Source organism: Odocoileus virginianus, chromosome 5 (genome assembly GCF_023699985.2).
Source record: "Odocoileus virginianus isolate 20LAN1187 ecotype Illinois chromosome 5, Ovbor_1.2, whole genome shotgun sequence".
NCBI classification, from domain to species: domain Eukaryota; kingdom Metazoa; phylum Chordata; class Mammalia; order Artiodactyla; family Cervidae; genus Odocoileus; species Odocoileus virginianus.
Genome location: NC_069678.1, coordinates 63,038,369 through 63,063,472, shown reverse-complemented (window position 1 = coordinate 63,063,472; position 25,104 = coordinate 63,038,369). Strand labels below are relative to the sequence as shown.

The following is a 25,104-nucleotide window of genomic DNA, read 5'->3' as shown; positions in this document are numbered from 1 at the left end:
AATGCAAACCAGTGCCTTTGGGTGTAGATGGAAAGGAAAAAATGTTAAAAAAATGAACCAGATCATTTTCACTGGGAGAGTGTCATTGAATTCGCATCCTACTTTTAGGACAAATCTGTAGTTTGACGGTTCAGTATTACCACATAGTCTAACCATGGGAAACTCAGGCTGACACTTGTAATAGAGCCCAGCTTTTATGTGAAGACATTGCAGAGATGGAGAAAGTGTGATATTCTCATATTTTATTATCAAGCTCTATAGCCCAGTATTTATAGTGTGGTGGCAAAGAAATTAGTGCCTCTCAGATTTAGCAGAGTAACTATTATTAATATTACTATAAGATAATTGTAACAATATTGAGTAAAATTTAAATGAAAAGCACAAACTTTTAAGGAGAGAATGTTGTGACATTGTTATATATGCAACTGAGCTCTCTTTATGTGCCAGAATGAAAAAAGGTGTCTAGAATGGATGAGCCTCAAGATCTAAATAATCATCACGAACCCTTTACCCCCACCCTCACCATCACCATCTATAGCAACAGCTGCTTCTAGTGATGTGCCTGGCAGTGTGCTTTGTATTAGATATCTCACTGAATTCTCAAAACTTGGAGGTCAATACTATTGTTACTCGCATTTTACAGATGAGAAAATAGGTTAAGTATCTTGCCCAAGTTCACATATCTTGTGTGGAGCAGGTTTAGAGTCCTAGCTGATACTTTATTCCTATACCTTGTTTCTTTTCTTAGCAAAATAGACTATAAGTTGAACATTAAACAATGCACTAGGGACACCTTAAAAAAATCTTTCATTATAAATGAAACACAAAGGAAAATTTTCCCAGTATGAAGTTTTCATAGTGATAGACTCATTCTTGGTAAACCTAAAATTAAACCAAGACATTATAAACCTTCCAATGCCATCCTTTCATATATTAGTGTACCTTTTGTATATTAGTGTAATTCTCTATTAAAACCACAACACAGGTTAGATCACTCTAAATGATGCATAAAGGCAAAATGATTTGATGTAAAGATCACCAACTTCTCAGAGAGGTGAAATGACTTGAATTTTAACTAGTGCTGCCAGTAACCGTCTCTGGGGCCTTGGTCCAGTCTCATATTCAGTCTTGAGTTCTCAGTGTTCCCATCTGCAAAATGGGAGTGTTGCACTCTGATTGTGAAACTTCCTTTTAGCTTCACATGACGCATAATGTGGAAAATTCTTAAAGAGATGGGAATGCCTTACCTGTCTTCTGAGAAACCTATATGCATGTCAAGAAGCAACATTGAGAACCTGATATAGAGCAATGGACTGGCTCAAAATTGAGAAAGGAGTTTGTCAAGGCTGTGTATTGTCACCCTGCTTATTTAACTTCTATGCAGAGTACATCATGCAAAATGCCAGGCTGGATGAATCACAAGCTGGAATCAAGATTGCTGGGAGAAATATCAACAACCTCAGGTATGCAGATGATACCACTCTAGTGGCAGAAAGCAAAGAGGAACTAAAAGCCTGTTGATGCGGGTGAAAGAGGAAAGTGAAAAAGCTGGCTTAAAACTCAGCATTCAAAAACTAACATCATGGCGTCCTATCTCATCACTTCATGGCAAATAGATGGGGAACAATGGAAACAGGGACAGACTTTATTTTCTTGGGTTCCTAAATCACTGCAGATAATGACTGTAGTCATGAAATTAAAAGATGCTTGCTCCCTGGTTACTTAGTAAAGACTCTGCCTACAATGCAGGAGACCCGAGCTCGATTCCTGGGTAGGGAAGATGCCCTGGAGAAGGGAATGGCAACCCACTCCAGTATTCTTGCCTGGAGAATTCCAGGGACTGAGGAGCCTGGCGGGCTGTAGTCCATGGACTCACAAAAAGTTGGGTACAACTGGGTGACTAACACTGCTCCTTGGAAGGAAAGCTATGACAGACTTAGACAGTATATTAAAAAGCAGAAATATCACTTTGCCAACAAAGATTCATGTAGTCAAAGCTATGGTTTTTTCCAGTAGTCATGTGTGGATGTGAGAGTTGGACTATAAAGAAGGCTGAGCACTGAAGAACTGATTCTGTCAAATTGTGGTGCTGGAGAAGACTCTTGAGAGTCCCTTGGACAGCAAGGAGATCAAACCAGTCAATCCTAAAGGAAATCAACCATAAATATTCACTGGAAGGACTGATGCTGAAGCTCTAATACTTTGGCCACCTGATGTGAAGAACCGACTCATTGGAAAAGACCCTGTTGCTGGCAAGGGTTGAGGGCAGGAGAAGAAGGGGTGACAGAGGATGAGGTGGTTGGATGGCATCATCGGCACAGTGGGAATGAGTCTGAGCAAACTCCAGGAGATGATGACGGACAGGGAGCCTGGCGTGCTACAGTGCACGGGGTCGCAAAGGACTGGCCACGACTGAGCGACTGAACAACCACCATGCATGCTTCAGGTGGCTCCGCAGTGAAGAATCCTAATGCAATGCAGAGACATGGGTTCGATCCCTGTGTTGGGAAGATACCCTAGAGAAGGAAACGGCAACTTACTCCAGTATTCCTATCTGGAAAATCACATGGACAGACGAGACAGGCGGGCAGCAGTCCATGGGGTCACAAAAGAGTGAGACACGCCTTAGCAACTTAACAACAGTCAAACAGCCATAGTCAGTGTGAAAGGCCTGCTAACTTCAGAAAAAATAAAATGCCTTTGTTCTTTAATGAAAATATCAGATAACCAACCTCAAGCCAAACTCTTGCTTTGAATTTTTTACTCACTGAGGCTTTATTCTGAAAATACATGACATATTACTATCCTGCTGCCCATCTATTTAAGACTTTCTCCAACTAACTTGTCAGGGCTTATTTACATCTTAGCACCATTTAGGTGTGGTTGATTGCCTGGAAGGAGAAGTTTCCTGACTTCTTTCTCACATGGATTAGTACTGTTTTGCTTCCTTCTCCTTTCCTTTGAGGACTTTACCACTTGTTTTCCAGCAGCAGTTTTTGGAAGCCAAATCTGAAAGCAGGATGGAATGGAGATATTAGCCATAGGTGACAGTTGTCTGTCTCATGAATTTCTTCTTTGCTTGTTTTTTTTCCCCTTGCTAAATTAACTTCCTCCTTCTCAAAACACTTGAAGACACTTTCTATAGAGCATATCTTGCAGGATGGCCAATAGTCTTTTTCTTTTTTTTGCCTGCTCTGCATTATAAACCCATCAGAAATAAAGACAGAACATGTCTGTGCTTAGATGGTATCTGACACAAAGATGTTGCTCAGTAAAAGGTGAATGAGTGAATAAGGTAGAAGAAGAGTTGCATTTCTAAATATATACTAATGAGCAATGCTTTAAGTTACATGAAAATATCCATTTATGAAACAGTTAGTTTGAATGTTTCCTCTTTGACCATTCTTAACCTGGTCTCCTGAGCATGAAATAATTTGCTTCTCTCCCCAAACAGTTTTGTGTGCCATTTGTTTGGTAAGTAACTATGTAGTGTCTCAGGACATTTTTTCTTTTCTCATAATATTTTGTTGTTTTCAAATATTTTATGATTGTATTTTCTTTTTAATCGCATTCTGTTTCTACATAAAGGTTATAAGTAAGTTATTTGAAGTTAGGGATAAATGTAAAATATTAATATTTATTAGTATAACAAGGTATTAACAATATAATAAAATAATTATATTTAATAATATAATTAAATATAATATTTTCCTGTTAATTTAAAAAATTATGTTTTCTCTGTGTTTCATTTGAATAGTCCTGATATTTGTGTTTTCAAGTTCACTAATCTTTATCTTCTGTAATATCTAATCTGATGTTAATCTGATCCAGTACGGTTTTCATTTCATTGTAGATTTCAACTCTAGAAGTTTGATTTGGGTCTTTTTTTAATGTCTTCAATGTCTCCATTTAATTTTTGAATGTATGGAATATAGTTATAAGAATAGTTTTAATGTTCTTGTCTGCTAATTCTAACTTCCCGTGTCAGTTCTGGGTCATCTTTGGTTGATTTTTGTCCTCATCAGAGGTCATATTTTCCTGCTGGGTAATTTTTGATTGCATGCCAGACATTGTGAATTTTATCTTATTGAATGCTGAATGTTTTTGTATTCCTTTAAATGTTCTTTGTTCCAGAATGTAGTTAAGTTGTTTAGAAGTAGTTTGATTCTTTTGAGTCTTGCTACTAAGATTATTAGGCAGAACTGGAATAGTACTTGATCTAGGGCCTATTATTCCCCAAGAGAGAGGCGAGACCCTTTCTAAGCTCTCCCAGTGCCTAGGAATCATGGAGTTTTTTCATGGTTCCAATTGGAAACATCCTTTTGGAATTCCCCCACCCCCAATTCCTTGGGTAATTGCCTCACACATGTGCACTGATCAATATTCTTCTCGAAATTCACTCTCTGGGAAGCTGTCTTCTCTCTCTGGTATTCTGTCTCTCTGTTTTCTTTCTTTTTTTTGAACAATTAACCCTTTTATTTTTTGGTAAAATATAAAAATCCAAATCTCTTAAATCAATGCAGTCTCTCCAAATATTTGGCTCAGGTACTTTTTCTTACAGATTCTAGTTGCCTTGGGCTCCCTGGACTGTTAACTCCATTTACTCACCTCTGGAAGTCCACTTGAGTTTCCCTTGCTCCTACACACCTTGGCCTGGAAACTCTCAGGTAGTAAACTGGGGGATCTGCAGGGCCCACTTTTTTGTTTCCCTTCTCTCAGAGATCATAGCCCTTGGTGGTCTGGTATCCAGGTCTTGACAACTGTCCCTCTTTCTCCATCTGGGCCAGGAGTGGAAGTGACCCTTTTATTCTTTCTGTCTAGAATGATCTTTCATTCTCAACTTCCAAAGTGCGCCATCCCTGACCTCGTGAGACTGGGTAAGGAGCCTTCCCACTGTGTCTCCATTAAACCTGTGCTTATAGTAGCTTAGCAAGCACTCATTTCCCTGCATTGTTATTGTAGGTTTTGCTCTTTCTTTATTAGATCTTCTTTTCTTGAGGGCAGGAAATATCTATTACATTTGGATTTTCAATACTTAATGTAGTCCCAGGCATTTAACAGTTACTCATAAGCATTTGTGGAATGCTCCAGTTTACGAAATAAGATTCAGTTTACAAAATATTAGTTTCTGAATAACTTTCAGGAGCTTTTTAAAAAAACAAAACATGAATGGATACATGTAATGTATGGCTGAGTCTCTTCACTGTTCACCTGAAACTTTCGGCTATACCCCAATACAAAATAAAAAGTTTAAAGTTAAAAAAAAAATAGGAATGAGATTAACTATGTTTTATATATGTAGTTTAAGACTTTAAAATTTCCAGATAATCAGTTGTTAATGATGGCTTAGACCTGGCTTTTAATCTGTTTATTTTCTGTTGCCTCTCATTAAGAGGTGGTTAATAAAAGCCACCTAATTAATGCTTGAAGTAAAATGTGAAAGTAAAGGGCCTAAGACTACATTAACTATATTTTGTAAAGACTACATTAACTATATTTTGTAGACAAACACAATGAATACTAACTTTTCAGTAACCCACTTTATGGTTGTGGTGCATCCCAAGTCTGAGATTTATTTACTGGGGTGGTGTTCTTATCTCAAGTGCCTTTTCCATGTTTGATGTACTTGGATATCTGTTATCTAAGTAGAGTGCAGCTGGTCTGCAAATAGCTGTGAGTCTGTGCCTTCTTATCAACTGGAGACAATTGACAGTGGATATGTGCCACGGGGGCCATGGTCAAGTGCAAGTCCATACTATATTTGGGTCTTTTAGCTTCCCTAGAGTGAACTATATTTGGTAAGCCTCTTAAGACTACCTTGTTCTGTTTCCTCAGCACCTCTTGGTTACCAAAGGTGCCTTTGGAGTCTTCCTATTCTTTTATCCCCATTCCACAGTTGACATGATGGAAGTGGCTTCAGACTTGTGTTTCTAGACTTAAGTGTTTTTTTTTTTTTTTCTGTTCATTAGAGATGGTGAGATCTAATTTGGCAGATTGCAGTGAGGATTAAATGAAGTAATAAATGCAAGTTGTCTATCATAGTTCCAGGCACACAGGAACCCCCTCCCATTCCCCCCCAACCTAATTTAAAAGGTAGCTAGCTATCTGTCCCTGAAATTGAACTATACTGATTGTACCAACATACAGACACATGAAATTATTCTGTCTGTATCTTTCATTAACCAGGTTTTCCTTTAAGGTTTTATGTGTGTTCCTTTGCTTTTAGGCCAAAGTTTTATTTTCCTAAAATGGTGTTTTCTGACTTAAAACAGTCTTCTGCTTTCCTTTGTTTTCACTGCTCTTGCCCGGTGATCAAATTGCTTAAAGTCATCTTTGTCCTTCCTCCTTCTAATCCATGGCCAAGGCAGGGGGTGGCTTTAATTAACAGGAACATTCTGCATTAGCTAAGCAATTTCTTATTCTACCTCTCAGTTATTGATTAAATCTCTCCATGATGCACAAATGAAGACTGGGTGTATTTTGCATATTTTCCTAGAATGGCATAGTGATTCTGCGGCTAAACCAAGATTAGACCTTGCTAGTTCTAAAAATCTGACTTTTTGCTTTAATGGGTAAACTGTGTTGCCTCCAAAACTATGAGTTGAGTTTAACTTTCAAGTGTACTTTGTATTTAAATCTGATGATAGACTTGTTTTTCCTTTTGTCTTGTTTAGATGAGGGCTTTGGATTCTTTTCTTTGCTGGGCTGGTACATCTGCCCTGACGGTGACCTAGGCATGTTTCTTGATGCTGAAAAGAATGCTAATTAAGATACTTATTTTCTTTTGCCCTACTGTTTATGATACCTGTAATTAGGTTGGTTAGATGGTAAACTGTGTTATCTCTCACTACAATGAGCATGGACCTCTGTACACAAAGGAAAGTTTGAATGTGGGTGTGTGAGTGAATAAATATGTATGTTTATATTGTTGCTGGTTTAAAAGCTCCCAGCTTACTGGTTTAAATATATACAGTCTCAGAGGGGAGGTGGGATGATTGAATAAGAAATTAGACTGTGTTAGGATGGCCATGGGCCTTAGAGGGCCCATGTGCAGATTAGAAAATGTGCCCATTTCAGTGTTTGTCTGTGGTCCCATGTCATGATGCTCAGTGTGGCTGGAGGAGTCCTGGGTGGACTTCTGTCCTCACCTGCTCCCTGGGATGGGTGTCCATCTGCACTGCTGTATGAGGACCTTCTGTTTTGTTTGGCTAGGGAGTGTTGGCGTTGAGTGATCTTCATGAGGGTAGTCACCCTTATCCTAGTGAACGTTCCCTTGAAGAGCAGGCACCAGGAAGATGAAGATTCCCCCACCCCACTCCGTTCTGCCTTTGGGACGCTTTGGCTGCTTCTCTGCCTCCCCAACTTTAAAATCTATTTCTCTGCAGCTTTTGTTCTATCGAAGGCTTGGTACCAAATGCTGTTGTCAGTGCGACTTATTACCACCAGCAGCTTCATTAGTTTCTCCCATTTTGGTGGAATCAAGGCCAAACACCCATGCTGGTATTTGAGGTCCTGCTTGTCCTGGCTTTACTTTATTTTATTTTTATTTTTTATTAGAATATAATTGATTTACAATGTTGTGTTAGTTTCTGCTGTACTGGGCTTACTCTAGCCATTGAATTGTGTTTTTTTCTGTTCCTCTATAGACACTTCTTCTCAGGCCATTGATGCCAACAGGCTCACGCCTCATGATCGGGGCCATGTGGCTCCCTTTGTCTGGATGCCTGCCACTGCCTTCTGTTCTTTTTAGCATCACCAACTCAATGGACATGAGTTTGAGCAAACTCCAGGAGATGGTGAAGGACAGGGAAGCCTGGTGTGCTGCATCCCATGGGGTCACAAACAGTTGGACACAACTTAGCCGCCGAACAAAAACAATAAAAAGCCCACTTTGGGTAGCTGTTCTTCCATGAGGATATATTATTCCCTCTTCCTGACCCCTTGGATCATTTTTCAAAGCCTGTTTGATTTTGTTTAAATTAAATATTAAATGCTAAATATATAATCAATGTTAGTTCAAATTAACTCCTTAGATCGGGACCTTACATATAATTTATGCTCAATATGTAACTATGGTTTTTACTCTATCTGAATCACTTTAGCCATTCATTCATTCAAAAAAAAAAAAACAGATGTCCCCTCTGCAGGTGCTACTCCAGGTCTCGGGATTCAGAACTGGGTGAGATTTACAGATTTGTGTGCGAAAGCAGGGGTGATGGCCTGCAGTTCTTGGAGAGAGACGCCTTCCTAGGAGCTGGGATGGTCTCTTTGAGTCTCTCCCAATCGCCATACTCTAGGCTTGTAACATGACTTCCTCTAATATTCTGGTCACACAAGGCAGTAGAAATAAAACCTTCATACTGGGTGGGTATACTAGTTCTGACTTTGTTTCTCCTCTTAAAATGGGGAGAACAGATACATGTCACATGTCATTATGAGATAGATTCCAGGCTAAGTGCTTTACACTTGTGATTAGATGGAATCTTCAAAATATCCCTATGAGATATGTCTTGTTAACAACTTTATATTACAGATGAGGAACCTGAGACACATAAGGGTTAAGAAAATGGCATGCATGGAGGAGCTATGAGTTGAACCCAGGTCTGTCAGAGAGCAGAAGCCACATTCTCATCATCATGTAGCATCATACTGTGTCATGTGTTAAGATCCCCTGTATACAAGGTCAGAGTAAATAGCTATTATTATTGTTAACTATTATTGTTCATAAATTTCAGCCTTTCTTTCCCACACTGCCTAGCACCAAGTAGTATACATCATAGCTATTCAATAAAACTTTATTGGGTTTAAATGGTTCTGCATTTTGTGTGTGGGGAGGTGGATAACTGCCATCTCTAAAGAGAAATCTTCATAGGAAAATATCTTAAAATGGGGAAAGTTAACAACAAAGTACAGCAGCCAGAAAGGCAGACCAGTTAATGAGATTCTGTATTGGAAAGTTGGAAAGAAGCTAAAAAGAATTGAAGGGTACAATCTGGTGGTTGACAACATTTGAAAATATTCTGGCCAGCAGATAGTGTTCTGAGCGAAAGAAATAGAGATGAGTCAGTCACATGGCTGTTCTTTGCAATAATGACAGAGAGGAGGTGGGGCACAGTCTTTAAGGTTTAAAAGAGAATTTGTCCTGCAGTCTCTTCTCTTACCTTGACACAAAGCTTGTCATGACCAAAAGATTCTATTTTGTCTGATGAAGTTTGTCTGATGAGGGGGTTAGGTTAGATTTTCTTGAAGACGACTGGACCAGAAAGTTAAAGATTTTCTCTCTTTGGAGGGGAGCTTTATTCCGGGGACAAGCATAGCTATCCAGGAGGAATCTGGTAGAGACCAGGAACTCCCTTCTTCCCATACCTCCTCCCGGTGCTTCACAGGCAGAATGAGGACGTTTTTAAAGCTTTGTGAGGAGATGAGGCTGCAAACTGAGACGTGGCGGCCAGAACATTTTTTATAGTCCTCTTGTGTTAGAGAGATGCGTGCTGCTATGTATGCAAATTGAGAGCAACATCTTCCACTTTGGTAATAGTCTGTCGCTTGGTTTTCCTTTGGATTTCAGCCCTTTCTCTCTTCTGTTGGGTATTGCTCTGTTGCAGCCTGCATGAGTATTGAATCTTCAGGGCTAGATAGCCAACTGTGGTGATGCCCGTTTATACTCCAAGACAGCTCTAAATGGGGCTTCCCAGGTGACACTAGTGGTAAAGAACCCGCCTCCCAATGCTGGAGACATGAGACACGGGTTTCATCCCTGGGTTGGGATGAACCCCTGGAAAAGGGTATGGAAACCCACTCAAGTATTCTTGCCTGGAGAATCCCATGGGCAGAGGAGCTCATCCATGGGCCACAGTCCATAGGGTTGCAGAGTCAGGTGTGACTGAAGCGACTTCTCACACATGCGTAGCTCTAGAGAAAATACATCTGCCCGCTGTCCAGTGCCTTGGGCTGACAGTGCTCAGGAAGATACCAGTAGCTTCACCACAGCCTCCACTGCACCAACAGGCTTGCTGGAAGATTATTTCCCAGGAAGTAGTTTCTGCTTCCCTTGACTTCTTTTTTAGCATCTATGTTTTGCAGAGGGACTTATGATTGCTTTGCTGTATGACACCTGGAAATATAATTTTCTTGGATTCTGCTTTGAAATAATGGCCTTCATCAATAAAGTGGGAAGCTATCAGAATGCTGAGAAAGTGGGAATTCAAAAGACTGATGTCCTCTCCAGTCGGCCAAAAAGTCAGTCCTGGGCTTTCCGTGATAACATGGGGCTTGGGGGTGGAGCGGCCCTTTCTGACAAGTGTAGGACTGATTTCTTGTATTTGCTAAAGTTTGTTAAAATAAAAATTCTAAATGACATATCTTGTAAAGAAAGTGAATGTTAATGACATTTTATTTCAGATGAAGTAAAAAATAGAGTATCATATAATTTCTCTTTGCTATCATTTTTCACATTTTAGGGTCTTTCTTCCTGTGAAGTTACAATAAAATGCTTAGAAATATATTTTGCTTTATTGTAGGCACGATATATTTTAAGAGGCTTTCTTCTGCTGTGTGTCTGATCCATATGCCAAATGTCTTGACTTTATATCTCCCATAACCCATGTGATCTTTCTGTGACTGCAGGAGAGACATTATCTTTGAAAGTAGAATTTTGAGTGAAGAAACCTAGCAGTTAGGGGTTGATGACAAGGCTCTTTGGTTCATTGTTAATTCCAGCTGGAAGCTATGTGCTATCTCTTGTTGGGTCCTTGATCTGAGTGTATGTTTTTCTTTCTTACTGTGGATTCTGTCCTTTGGCAGAGATGATGTTTCTCATTTAATCTAATATAAACATGTCATCCTTCCTGATATAAACATGTGGTCCCTCTGTCCTTAGTGTCATTATCTGTAAAATGGGGCTATAACATATTTCTTGACCTTCTGCATGGTTACCATGAAGCTTAAGTGGTAATATACAAAGAAGCCTTTTGAGAATTATTAAGTGTAATAGAAACATAAAGTGTTAATATCTCTGTCATGTCTGACTCTTTGCAACCCCATGGACTGTAACCCACTAGGCTCCTCTGTTCATGGAATTCTCTAGGCAGGAATACCAGAGTGGGTTGCCATTTCCTTCTTCAGGGAATCTTTCCGACCAAGAGATCAAACCTGGATCTCCTGCATTGCAGGCAGATTCTTTATCATCTCAGCCACCAGGGAAAGTGACATGTGATTAATTATAGCCTTTATGACATACAATTAATTATGGCCTTTATTATTTCATTCTATTTTGTGATCTCATACAATTGGACTCCCTTCAGCTCTATCAAGGCTGTATTGTTGTCTTCTTTTCAGAAAAGTTAAATGTTCATTGAATGTCACAAAGCAAGTTATGGTAGAATAAGACAAAAGCTCAGGTCTCCTGACTCACAGACCAGCAGAATGCTTAGATTTGATTTCTGCTTTGCCTTATCATCTGTGTCATCTTTTCACTGAATGAGATAACTGTCTCTTTTGCAGGGTTAAAATAGTACCTTAGAAGCAGCAAAGAATACCGCATCACGGTGGTCCTTTTTAACCCTTATTTATTGTTGCCTTCTTTGTCTACATGTCCTGGGCTGTCATGAAGTTAGGAAGACATGTTTGACTAGGCTCTGGCCTCCAGGGGTTGACAGTCTAGTGGAAGGAGGCAGGTGAACAAATAAATATCCAAGAATCTGAGTTCTTGGCTCTGCTATTTACTTGCAAGGTCTATCTGGGCAAGTCATGAAGGTCTCTGGGTTCAGGTTTTCCACCTGCCCAGTGAGAGTACTGGACTATCTACAAGATTGTCATGCTCATTGAGGTCTCTTCTAATTTGTCACCACCTATGGGCCTCTGGGACTGCAAAACTATACTACGGCTGAATCTTCACAAACTGAAATAAAGGAAAGCTATTAATCTGATGGCATATTTTATTTTATTTTATTTTATTTTTTTAATTGTTTAGTTTTTATTTCATAATCATAAATTTAACTTTGCAATCCAGCTAAACTTGGAGGGAGATTAGGAAAATACGGAACCCAAAGAACTGTAGCGAGAGCACAAAGATTATGGGATATTTCGAGCATATGGGGGTGAAGGGGTACTCTCCTGGGCTACAGAAGGAATGGTCTGGTGGTTAAGTAAAACACAAGTCAAATTTATTAGATTTGTCCACAGTCAGCAATGGTGATCTTCTTGCTGGTCTTGCCATTTCTGGACCCAAAGCGCTCCATGGCTTCCACAATATTCATGCCCTATTTCACCTTGCCGAAGACCACATGCTTGCCATCCAACCACTCAGTCTTGGCAGTGCAGATGAAAAACTGGGAACTGTTTGTGTTGGGGCCAGCATTTGCCATGGACAAGATGCCAGGACCTGTATGCTTCAGGATTAAATTCTCATCATCAAATTTCTCGCCATAGATGGACTTGCCACCAGTACCATTATGGCATGTGAAGTCACCACCCTGGCACATAAATCCCGGAATTATTCTGTGAAAGCAGGAACCTTTATAACCAAATCCTTTCTCCCCAGTGCTCAGAGCACGAAAGTTTTCTGCTGTCTTTGGAACTTTGTCTGCAAACAGCTCATAAGAGACGCGGCCCAAGGGCTTGCTGTTGACAGCGATGTCGAAGAAGACAGTGAGGTTGACCATGGCTAGACAGCAAGGAAGGCTCCGGGGTGGCGGCGTCTGCAAGGCCTGATGGCATATTTTTAAAATCATTATTTATGATAGAGTTCACAGGCTATCTACATTTTCTTACACCTAACACTGCCTTTGTATTGAGACATAGATGGTGATACGTGTTTGGTTAACCAGATGTCAACTTTGCAAAGATAGCAGACATGAACATCCAATGATGATTTAATAAAGGACATTCATGAATTAATTAATGCATTCTGTACTATTCTTTGCAGTCCTCTAGTGCTTTTCTGATAGGAAACTTTATTATATTAGGTCATCTCTTTTTTTCTTAGAAAGGACCAAGACTAATAATAGCTAACATTTATTTTGTGTTTGCCTATGTGCTAGGTAGATGTCCTAAGTGCTTCCTTTATGAAGACTCATTTAATCTTTACCACATTTTGAAGCTGGTGTTATTATCAATCCCTGTCTTAGAGATAAGGGAACAGAGGTACAGAGGAATAAGTAAAACCTGTTCAAAATTACACTGCTGTGAAAAGACAGAGGCAGGATTGAAACTTGAGCAATTGGCCTCTAGCCGTCACTGTTTTCATGACTGGACCATTGTCTGATGAAAGCCACTTGCCCTCAACTCATGTCAGAGAAACTGGAGAAATTCATCTGTTACGAAGCTACAAACTAAGAAAGCACTTGAACCATCTCACATGTGGCTCTACACATGGCCAGATCCTCAAGTGTAAGGGCTCTTACTTTGTTCCAGGGTTCTCAGTCTGGATTCTGTGTCTCATGTGACTCATGCACCTTTGGGGGTTATGTACAAGTTGTATTTATGAGTCCATGTGTGTTGTTTTGGTGTTAGCTGGGGTAGACTGCGTGATGATTTCCTGCACATTACTCCTCCTCTGTCACTGGCAGAATTCTAGCCGTGCAGGTCCTTGGCAGCCCTAAATCTGAGTGAATATTCTAGGGCTAAAAATTTGGGCATAACTACCCACTGAACAATTTGAGTGATGGTGGGAGCATAGGAGAACAAGACTTTCCAAAATCCCCTCTGTCCCTCAGAGCTGTGTTGCCAAGATGCAATCGGGCAGTGCCCTTTTCTGTCCTTGAAGTCCTCCAAAATTTTCGTGTTTTTTTTTTTCTTTCTTCTCAGAAGTGTGGAACCTTCTCAGAAGGTTTTGAGATTTTTGTGTTTTATTTTATTTTATTTCTTCCTTACTGGCTTTGTGCAGAAATCAGGTGTTTGTAAGCTTTTTATTACTTATCCCGTCCATGAGTTCAATTTCCCATTTAACTTTTATGAATGTTTTCTTTGTTAAGATGAGTCCTTTCAAAACCTTGTAAAGAATGTTTTACCATATACTAATGTAAGAATGGAGTGGTAGAACTAGAAAATCTGACAGGAAACACACATATACACACATGCATTCCCATAGGCAATTTAACTTCAGTTTACAGAAATTGAGTGCATCTCTTATGGGAAAAAGGGAAAGATGTTATCATTTTATTGTTGTGTTATTTTGTAGTCCTTATTCTGTCCTAACCTCTGATTATGTAGTTCTTTTTTGGGGTGAAAATGGGTCACACATATTATGCTGGTCTAGATATTAGAAAGCTGACAACATTCTACTACAAAGTAGTTTTATTTTGGTTCAGATGAGTAATATAACTAGTTTATCTATTTTGCTGTAATCTGGAAAACTTTACCATCTATCTCATTCTTTTGCATTACAACAAAGTTTTAATGTTGTTTCAGTGTGACTTCCTTTAATGACATTAAAGACATTGCCTTTATAGACAGGCTTTGCATTCAGATCCCAGCTCTGTCATTTACAAGCTGTGCTACTTTGAACAAGTTTATTTAATCTCTTGGAACCCTCTTTTCTGCACCTGTAAAAGGGGAAAGTAATAATTATATGTTGCTCAAAGTTTTGTGAGGAGTGCTATAACCCTATACATTTATCATAACTTTTCACACAGTAAGCACTTGCTAGATGACTGTTGTTGATTGGTTGATTGTTATTATTGTTGTTGGTATTGTCACGATAATAATATATTGTAATATATTATCATTATTCATTGTTATCATCATGTATATATGCCTGGCATATTGCCTGGCACATAGTAGGCACCAGGCAAATATTTTATTGACTCTGATTGAACATAGTTAGCTTTGGTGACTGAATCAGAGGTGGCTAGTGTCCCACTTTATTTACTAGACTAGCTAGGATGAAATTGTTGAAGGAGACAAATCATGTCTCTACTTTTAATATCCACAAACTTCATAGTGAGGTAATCTTGAAAGCAAACAATGAAATGTGGCAAATTAGGTGGGGAAAAGATACAACCACCTTCGAGGATGTTTCTAGGAGCAGCGGTTGTTTATCACCCCAGCAGCTGACTCTTCGCTTCTCTCCCTTGAATGAGGAGAGTGGAGTGGGGTAGAAAGTTTGCTGGTTGTGTTCTTTAATTTTCTTTCCAGAACTGCCACGTGTCACCAGATTGCCCCCAGCCACCAGTGCTGTTTGGCAGACTTCTCTTTGCCCACGAGAAGCCAAAATGTTAAATTGGTGGAGCTGACTAGATCTGACAGAGAAATGCTTCACTCTGGCCTGGATGTCTAAGTGAATTTGGTGTACTCCTTGTGGTCTGGGGCAAATGCTGGAAGCTATTAGAATCCTGAACAAAACCCTCCATTCAAAGACTGCTCGTTTCCTGCTGGGGTAATCCAAGTATCAAACATGAACAAATCTGGGCACGGAGAATGTGGCGGCTCTGTGCAGAATCCACTGAGGTGTCTGAGACAGCTCCCCCAGTGACTGAGAACGTTACTTCCACTTGATCATCTCAAATCAGTGGTTTCTTTAGAAAATTGGAGCGCCATGTTTCCTATATCAAGTTTTTCCTATATCAAGCATTTCCTCTTGTCAGTCAAATTTCAGACAGGAGAACTTGCTCCTTCCCTTGAGTTCTAGAGGCCTTCATTTTTGTTTTCAGTTTAGTGTTTTGTTTTCTAATTCTTTCCTTTCGAGTTTCCTTCCAAAATCAGAGAATATCATTAGCTACAGAGTCTGCTCTTTTAGACTTGGCCTGTTCAGTGGCTGGAAACTATTTTATTAAGAAGCCTTTATAGGGAAGTTATGGTTTATCTCATGCAATATCTGAATCTGTCATAAACTGTTTCCTTTCTATACCAAAATTTATTTTCTGTGAAATTCCAGGTGTTCTTTTGCATAGACTTGAAAGGAAAAAAGCTGCTAGTCAGTTCAGGGTTTTTCCCTAAGAAGAATATTTTCTTGTGATTGATTAATTGAGGATGAAATCAGATAACATAGGTGAAATCACTGGGTATGCATAGAGAAAACCATTAGTTTAATGAATTTTGTTGGACAGCTGGTTTTGAATGGTGTGACATTAAAGTTGGTCAACTGTTCTACTCTTGCACTTATCAGACTGATGGGAACTCTTTTCTTAGATACTCTCGCTCCTGCTAGACTGGAAACTTCTGGAGAAAGTGGACAAAGCCTTATTCATCATTGAATTCCTAGTTCCCAGCATCTCATTAGACACATAATTAATGCTTTTTAACAATGAATGACTAAGTAAGATGTTTTTACAAAACTTGAATGTTAGACCAGGTGGTTGGACAAAATAAAGCAGTAGAGTGAATTTATGAGACTTCCTCTTATATATTCAACCTCATTTTCACTTTTTGTCTATGCTTTGATTCCTTCTAGGGATGGTTTATGTAGTGAATCTGGTTTCCTTTCCTCATTAAGGAATTCAGCTACATTACTTAATAGTCCCAGTCATGTTCCTTTCCCCAAAGAATCTGAATGAGATGTGAAATACATGAAATGATAACGTCAAATGGGAAAGATTAACCTATTCTGATGACTTTTAAGGATTTCTAACTAGCAAGCAGCTCCCTTGTCGGTAGACAGTGGTCCTGTGTTATGTCAGGGGTAACATGGTGATTCACTTTCAGAGAGCTTTTTGTCTTTTCCTCCAAGTTATGCTGACCTCTCAGATGAAAATATTCCCCATCTAATAAAAGTCAGAGCAAATTTATGGACCTGCTCTTGACCACTTGTCCTTTATGCTTTCAAAGAAAAAAATAAATCTAGATTAAGATTCATAGGTTACTGTCGGACTGTGTAAATGGTGGTCAGGGGCCAAATAGTCTACCTTTCTTGGTTTTCCCATATTTTCCTGATTATGGCTGTTGGGGGGATATCGAAGCTTGTGAGGTCAAGTCTGCTGCCGAGAAGGGTAATGTAGTTAGTTCTCTGTACAAACATTGGCTGCTGCTCTCATTCTCTGGCACCACACAGGTTGGGCTGATTTGAGGCTGATGGGAGAGTAGCTGAGACCTGTCAGGACAAATGAGAAGGAAGACATTCTGTAACTAACGGTCAAGAAAACTGTTAGTGGTATCTTTTGTTGCCAGTTCGGTCGCTCAGTCCTGTCTGACTCTCTGCGACCCCATGGACTGTAGCACGCTAGGCTTCCCTGTCCATCACCAGTTCCTGGAGCTTTCTTAAACTTATGTGCATTGAGTCAGTGATGCCATCCAACCATCTCATCCTCTGTCATCCCCTTCTCCTCCCACCTTCAATCTTTCCCAGCATCAGGGTCTTTTCCAATGAGTCAGTTCTTTGCATCAGGTGGCCAAAGTATTGGAGCTTCAGCTTCAGCATCAGTCCTTCCAATGAATAGTCAGGACTGATTTCCTTTAGGATGGACTGGTTGGATCTCCTTGCAGTCCAGGAGACTCTCAAGAGTCTTCTCCAATACCACAGTTCAAAAGCATCAATTCTTCAGTGCTCAGCTTTCTTTAGAGTCCAACTCTCACATCCATGCATGACTACTGGAAAAGTCGTAGCTTTGACTAGACAGACCTTTGTTGGCAATGTAATGTCTCTGCTTTTTAATATGCTATCTAGGTTGGTCATAACTTTTATTCCAAGGAGCAGGTGTCTTTTAATTTCATGGCTGCAGTCACCATCTTCAATGATTTTGGAGCCACCCCACAATAAAAATCTGTCACCATTTTCATTGTTTTCCCATCTATTTGCCATGAAGTGATGGGGCCGGATGCCATGATCTTAGTTTTCTAAATGTTAAGTTTTAAGTCAACTTTTTCGACGGAGGGACCATCTCTTTCATTTTTTTTTTTTTTTTGGCTTCTCTTGTGGCTCAGTTTGTAAAGAATCTGCCTGCTATGTGAGAGACCTGGGTTCATCCCTGGGTTGGGAAGATCCCCTGGAGAAGGGAAAAGCTACCCACTCCAGCATTCTGACCTGGAGAATTCCATGGACTGTATAGTCCATGGGATTGCAAAGTATTGGACATGACTGAGTGACTATCACTTTCATTTTGTTGCCAACACTATGACAATTGCCCTTTCTACCTATTCCCATGGGATTTTTGTCTTTTTATCATTCATTCAACAAGTATTTGCTAGATATCTACTCTTTATTCTGTTTGCTATTTCAGGGATTACTTAAATGGCTCATAAATGAGTGTGTGATGACTCAGACGTGGGTCTATTTCTCAAGATTCTTGTCACCTAAGAAGGGAGATAAATATGAGACAGAGAGTAATCAGGTCATAAGATATGGCAGAACAACAGGCTTTGGAATCCGATAATCTTGATTTCAGGTTCAAAATCTACCACTGTTTAGCTCTTTTGACACTACAGGCAAAGTTACTCAAGTCTGGTTCAAGTTTGGTTTCTCAGTCTTTAAATTGTGAATAATGCATTCCATTCCTGGAAGGATTGCTTTAGGACTTGAAGGAAAAAAATAAAAGCTACAGAGGGGGCTTGGTACAAATTAGACACTTGATGAATGGAGCTCTTATTACCTAATTACAATAGACCAGGTACAGATATGTGAGCTTGGAGGAGGTGATCATCACCCATTGGATGGTGGGAAGAGGAGTGAGAGTGTCAGAGAAGGAACCTGGAGTTTCATGGGGGACAGACATCTGAGCTGAGCTTGGGAAGATGAGTAAGACTTGGACATGTGGTAAGAGGAACAGAGAAGAAAGCGTTCAAGACTTGTTATGTATTTTTACACATTTTTGTTTGTTTTCAGCAAATAAGCACTCACTTTCCATCATTTTTATTTGCAGCATGTGAATCAAATCATCATGTTACTGAAACCTTAACATGAATCCCAGTGCCAAGAATCACGTGTTTTTTTCTGCTTTCCTTTGTTGTCCCCAGCACCCTCTGTAAACAGCATCTATTGAATGATTGCAGAGGCTCATGTCCTGGCTGTGTTGAAATGTCTGCATTAGTGGGAATGTCCCTCTGAAGCCACTGTACCATCACAGGTGTTTTAGAAAAGATGCTCAGCCCCTAAGTTCTAGCTGTTTCTTAGAACAGTGAAAACCTAGAGATATTAGAGCAGGATCATAACCTGTGGGCTCATGCATGGCAAAACCTTGACTGTGGTAATGATGAGTGTGGTTATTACTAATTGTTTGGAACTTCTAACAATCCAGAATTTTAATTTGTGAAGGACACGTCACTCCTTGGTGAATCTGAATATGCTGCCCTTAGCCCAGTGTTCGTCCATGGTGGTCTGCAGCTCACTTTGGCTGGGCCAGCTTTGGCCTTTCTGCCCTGTCTGTGTGTCTGTGTTCCTGGCCTCTGTGCCAGCCTGCCACATCCTTGAGATAAAGTATGCTATACTATCTCTTGTCAGGCCTGCTAATAAAGGGGCTTGTGTCCTACAGGAAAAGTATCTGATTCACAGTGCTGTTCTTTTGTATGCTGTGAGCTTCATCTTGCTCTTCCCCACATATTTTTGAAAATAATAGTATTAATGACTGTTATTATTATTCTGGTACACAGCTTAGCTCTGTGCTGTTGGGTTGTTAGGAATCCAGTGTTTGTTCACTGTAGTTGTAATTTTTCTGTTTTTCGTCTCAGAGGAGGAAAGCGGTACTTGTGGAATATCTCATTCTATTATTCTAGAATGCTTGTTAGACTCCCCAAAGAAGTAGTATACTGTCTATAAGATTTGGGCCTAGAGACATAGGGTATGATCAAAAGGAACCTTGCAACTGGACATAGTTCCCTGTGAGGTGAGAGAGGTAAGTGAGTAACCCCAGATAGGCCTCTTAACTCAGAATTTTCTAAATGGTTGATGCTTGGCTAATATGTTATAAAGCAAATTTGTTTATTCATGTACCACATAATTATATACTCTGTATATAATATATAATTGAATGAATTGAATGATTATTTATTGCACATAAGTATTATAACAGAAACTGAACTCAAAACACAAGAAGTGTGTGTGGTTGCGTCACTCGTAGAAATCAAACTTTTAATATATTTTTGGGTTCCTTACTAGTCCCTGTCCATGTATCCATTAACAGTATGGTTGGAACCATACGGTAGATATCCTATCCTGGGGTGTTCTGCTGTTTCCAGCTCCCCACTCCACACACATCATTATGTTATTCACATATGCTTTCAAAAATAAGTATCAATATATGTCCATGTAGATGTTTGGCTCTTATAGAACCTGTGGTTTAAGCTCTGGGCATCTAAAGGAAGCTCCCACTCCCACCTCACCCAGGGACTTGGTTTTCTCTTTGCAGTGAGAGGGGGAGTTAGGTGTGGTGGCAGGACGGTACTGCCCAGAGTTCATTGTCCAAGGCTGTCTTTGGTGCTTTCATCAGAAACCTAGAGGCATCATCTGTCAGGATGAAACCTGTAAAGAAGAGACTTTACAGACAGAGAAGGAGAAATATTATATGGCATCCTTTATGGAATCTAAAGAGAAATGATACAAATGTACTTACAAAACAGAAAGAGACTCAGAGACTTAGAGAATGAACTTATGGTTGCCAGGGAGAAAGGGGAAGGGGAAGGGATAGTTAGGGAGTTTGGGATGTGTACACACTGCTGTATATAAAATGAATAGCCGACCAGGACCTACTGTATAGTACAGGGAACTCTGCTCAATGTTATACGGATGCTTTGGTGGGAGGGAAGTTTGGGGGAGAATGGATACATGTATTTGTATGACTGAGTTCCTTCACTGTTCTGAAACTATCACAACATTGTTAATCTACTATACCCCAGTACAAAATAAAAAGTTAAAAAAAGCAAAGAGGAGGCCTTAGAAGGGAATATTTGAGGGACTCTGGGACATCCTGGAGATAGGTTCCTACATTATCACTTTGAGTGGAGGAATTAGGTGCAGGTAAATGGTGACTAAAAGAACCAGTACCTTGGCTTACTTGGAAGTGTTTTGCACTTGGGTTTCAATCCCTATGATGCTGTAGGTGTTCTGTTCTTTCTCTCTCTCTCTCTCTATCCTCTAAGAATATGCAGCATCACTTTGGAGACAGATGGTAGGGATTTCAGGGGAGTAAGATAACTTAAACTTTCCAAAAGTTCCAAAAGTGAGCACAGTGCATCTGATGTTTTCCAAAGGGAGTAATAGGGGTTAGAAATGAAGTTGAGGGTGAGAGAGAGTGGAATCAGTGGAGCAGAGAAGAGCAGTGGCTTTGAAGTCAGACAGCAGGGGTTTTCAGATCTTTGCTCTGGCACTAGTTTGGTGGCCTTAGGCAAATTTCTTAATGTTTCTGAATCCTTCTATGATGAAGATAATTACTGAGCCCATCTCACAAAGTTGTGATGGAGATTAAATTGGATAATGTAAATAACGCACAATGCCTGGTATAAATAGTAAGCAATCAGTGAATGGAAAGCATTATTACTATTATTTCCTGGTTAATCTTTTTGCTTTCCAACCTGGTATCTCTCTAAGGTTTGTAAGTCATTTTTGGTATTTCAAAGTCTGAGAGAAGTAGACAGTTTTTTGCTCATTGTAAAAAGGCCACGGGAGAGTTTTTTGAAACATGGCACCCTTGGGGGAAGAATACCAAAGAGATCTGTGGTGTTGAAAAAGCTGGAGCTTCTGACTCAGGAAGTTAGCAAGTTCTTTAATGAAAGCTTGTGGTTTTCCAGCACTCCTGGGAGTAAATAGGGGATAATATGCCCAAGGCCTTGATTGATTGGTACAAAGGATCATCTCAGTGGAGCATCAGAAGTCTCTGGAGTCCCCACTGCTCAGTCGTGTTAACTGGCTTGTTGAACATGCTCTCTCTGCCAAGTGTCTTCTTGGAAACTGGAAGCACTGAGAAAACTGCTAGGCAAATGGAAACCGGTTTCTCTACCCAACTGGGTAGAGCATTTGCTCTAGGCAACCAGACAGGCTCCAGGAGACAGTTGTCTTTACAGTGCCTTTTTTTAAAAGCTGTAATTTAAACTGACATCACTTGATTTTGACATTGCAATAAGGTCTCTGTAGACTTAACATTATGTTCATTTTCCCATGCACATCCTTACTGGAGATTGATGGATTTACACCAACATGGAAACTGGCTGGAATGGAAACCATCCAGAAAATGATTAGGGAGCTTGAAGCTTTTTGAAACTGGGCACAGTGTGCATTATGTCATTATTGTTTTAATGAAACTTGTCTTAGCTGGGGTCTCTTAACCACTTGTTTTCTAGTTTTAATACTGAGTCACTAATTTACGCTAATGAGATGCTGTCAAGATTAAACACCAGTCTTATACTGTGTTTGCCAAAGTGTAAGATCTAAACCTGAGATGTGGCTTTGTAAAATCCTCTGTATTAAACTTGTGGAGAAATAGAAACAAACAAAAACTGCCTGGTTTCAGCAGAAACTGTCAACATACACATCTGGGAAGAAACTCATGGTAAATATGTTTTATATTATAACAGGGTGGTCTACAGTAGGTCCCAACAGTAAACAGCTAAATATCACACTTCCCTCAATTTGCATACTGACGCATCTGGTGTGAAAGTTGTTCCCATCAGCTTTTGATGATCTTGTCTGTGGATCATCCACTATGAGAAATGTCTCTTAAAACAGGGAAGCAGCAAGGCAGACTAGAATGAACATAGGTGTTAGACTCAAATACACATAAGCCCAGGTCCCTTCTTTTCCAGTTGTGTGGCTGCATAGGTGTCTTAACCTCCTTTTGTCTTGATTTTTCTCACACATAACATGGGGTGGTGATATTTATAGGGCATCGCTGTTGAGAGGTTTAGTAAAGGTGATTCAGGTAGACAACGTAGCACCTCACATACAGCTTGTGCTCACTTAAGGGTAGATAGAAGCACACACATTACCCTATGGAGCTCTTCTGGGTTTGTCCAAGGCCACCCAGACTTTCTTGGCCTTCTCTCCCGTCATCAGTTAGTGTATGTTCTTGAAGGCAAAGTGATTTCATCATTGGTTTGGAGGGAGGAAAATAATTAAGAAGGCAAGTCTATTGTAAGCGAATCCACTTATCTTCTTTCAGGGTCAAATGTAAATGGTTTTTAGACTGCCCATTATTTCTTTCACTTCTCTTCATTAGTGGTGCTAATGGGAACCTAATTACCTTTTTACTTTGTTAGTCATAATCTCTTGGCCTCTTCAAATCCCAAATATTGAAAATATGTTGTGGTTTTATGATCTCCTTTGGCTTCCCAAACCCAGAGAAAGCCAATGAGAGGGTAGAAGATGACCTGAGAAGTTTCCATTCCCAAGGGTAATGAGGGTATATTTATAATTTTTTGTTTTTTATGGAGACATTGTTCCTATAGAGAACTTTTCTTTCTTTCTTTTTTTTTTTTTTTTTGAGAACTTTTCTCTCAGACTATCTTTCAGTTGGACTCAGAGAAGATGGTAAGTGATGGGAGATATGCACTCTGAACTGCTCTCATCAAATCCTGCTATGATTTCTCTTTGCACTTAGTTCTGAGGTCATTGGTGCTCTGTGGAGACTTGCCCTCCACTGATAACATTTGCTTCTACTTTCAAGGTGGAGTTTGGATGCTTGTTTGATTGCTGCTCCTGCTGAAAGGTGTTTCTGTTTCAAATTGTATTGCAAAATATAGAGTAAGATATTTTTTTGTTGGGAGATCTTGTTTCTCTTCTTAGTCTCTTCTCCGCTTTCACCCCTCCAAGCCATTCTTTAAAAAACAAAACAAAGCAAACAGAACCCTATACTGAGAAAACATCCTGGAGGAGTGAGAAGCCTAGGTCAAAACCTTTTCCTGGTACATGGTAGAATTCTGTTGCCCACCTTTTGATTGGCTTATTTCAATGTTTTAGACTGAAAACAATGTAGACTCACATTGATGGAGATGAAAAAGGAAAAAGTATTTAATATCATTAAAAACCTCTCAGAATTGGTTTGGGAAAAAGTATTCTTTATCTATGGAAAATTCACCATCTTCTCTTGAAGTAGCATTAGATTTTTAGGCCTTTTATGTCTTTTATCAGATAATACATTGTTCAATAGAAAAAGCTTTAAAAAATCATACTAATAGTAGTAGTGGAAATACATACACATCTTCATTTTAACAAAGAATGCAGTCGTTCATGGAAACTATCGTCTGACTTATATTTAAAACCATTGCCATGGTTCTGATTGGCTTTTTGGCTGGGAAGTGCTCATTTTCTGGAGTGTGTTTATAGATCTTGACCTCAGATGCTTCTCCTGAGTCAGCAACTGGAAGATATTTTGCTGGAGGGACCAACGAGTGCCCACTGCTGCTATAACTAGGTCCAGGGCTGATGTGTTAGGAGATGGTCCTGTGGTCCAGGGAGACCCAGAAGGGTGATGCCATGGTTTCTTACTCTGTGTGGAAACATGAAAAACAGACCAGACACACCGTAGGAAAAGATAACTATTAATGAGCTATGCTAATAAACTCATTAACCAAAGAGGAATTTGGGAAGAAGGAAGTGGAGAAGAGAAATTACATTAAAAAAAATAATAATTACTCTCTTACTTTAGAATGCAATAGTGTTTTTGGCTTATTTTCTAACAGTGGTGTGTTTTACCTTTGTTCAAACTTGTCAGATTCTCAATGTAAAGCCCACTGGAAACATTTTTTCTTCCTTTTTTTTTCCGGGGGTGGGGGCGTGCTTCTTTGGGCCTCTTAAAGATGATGAAAGGTTGTCATTTGTAAGGACGTTTATGGCAGTTTTTGATAGCGGTAGTGCAAGACAGGATAAATGGATTGGAGGTCACATATCCAGTGTTCCAAGTGGCACAAGGACCATCTCTGCTCTCTGAGTCACCTCTGGCGACTTTCACTAATGAGTGAACAGATCTTCCACTTCTGAAATGCAAGAGTAATATATTTAGCGAGGGAGCATTTCTTCTGTTTGATACCTGTTGGCTACTCGGTAAAAATTGGTAAGCAAATGAATGATGAATCGTTATGTCCTAGAGCTGCTTCCCACATCTTTTTAGGGTAGTTAGGGCCCTCTTGACATTTTGGGAAAATGGTACATATGGGTACTTTTGGAATTTCCTTTCTAGGCCAAACAGCCCCAGTTACTCCATAGTTTTAAGACTACATTTTATACTATATTCTTCCCTTCTTGCTCTC

The 25,104-nt window shown here is 39.7% G+C and overlaps 1 protein-coding gene and 1 pseudogene across 1 annotated transcript in view; one reads left to right on the top strand and one right to left on the bottom strand.

The window, feature by feature from the left end:
* The window catches only part of ROR1 (receptor tyrosine kinase like orphan receptor 1), a 450,213-nt gene that overhangs the window by 78,938 nt on the left and 346,171 nt on the right, over nt 1-25,104 (top strand). The gene's annotated exons all lie outside the window — the stretch shown is intronic.
* LOC110132349 (peptidyl-prolyl cis-trans isomerase A pseudogene) lies at nt 11,935-12,662 on the bottom strand (annotated as a pseudogene).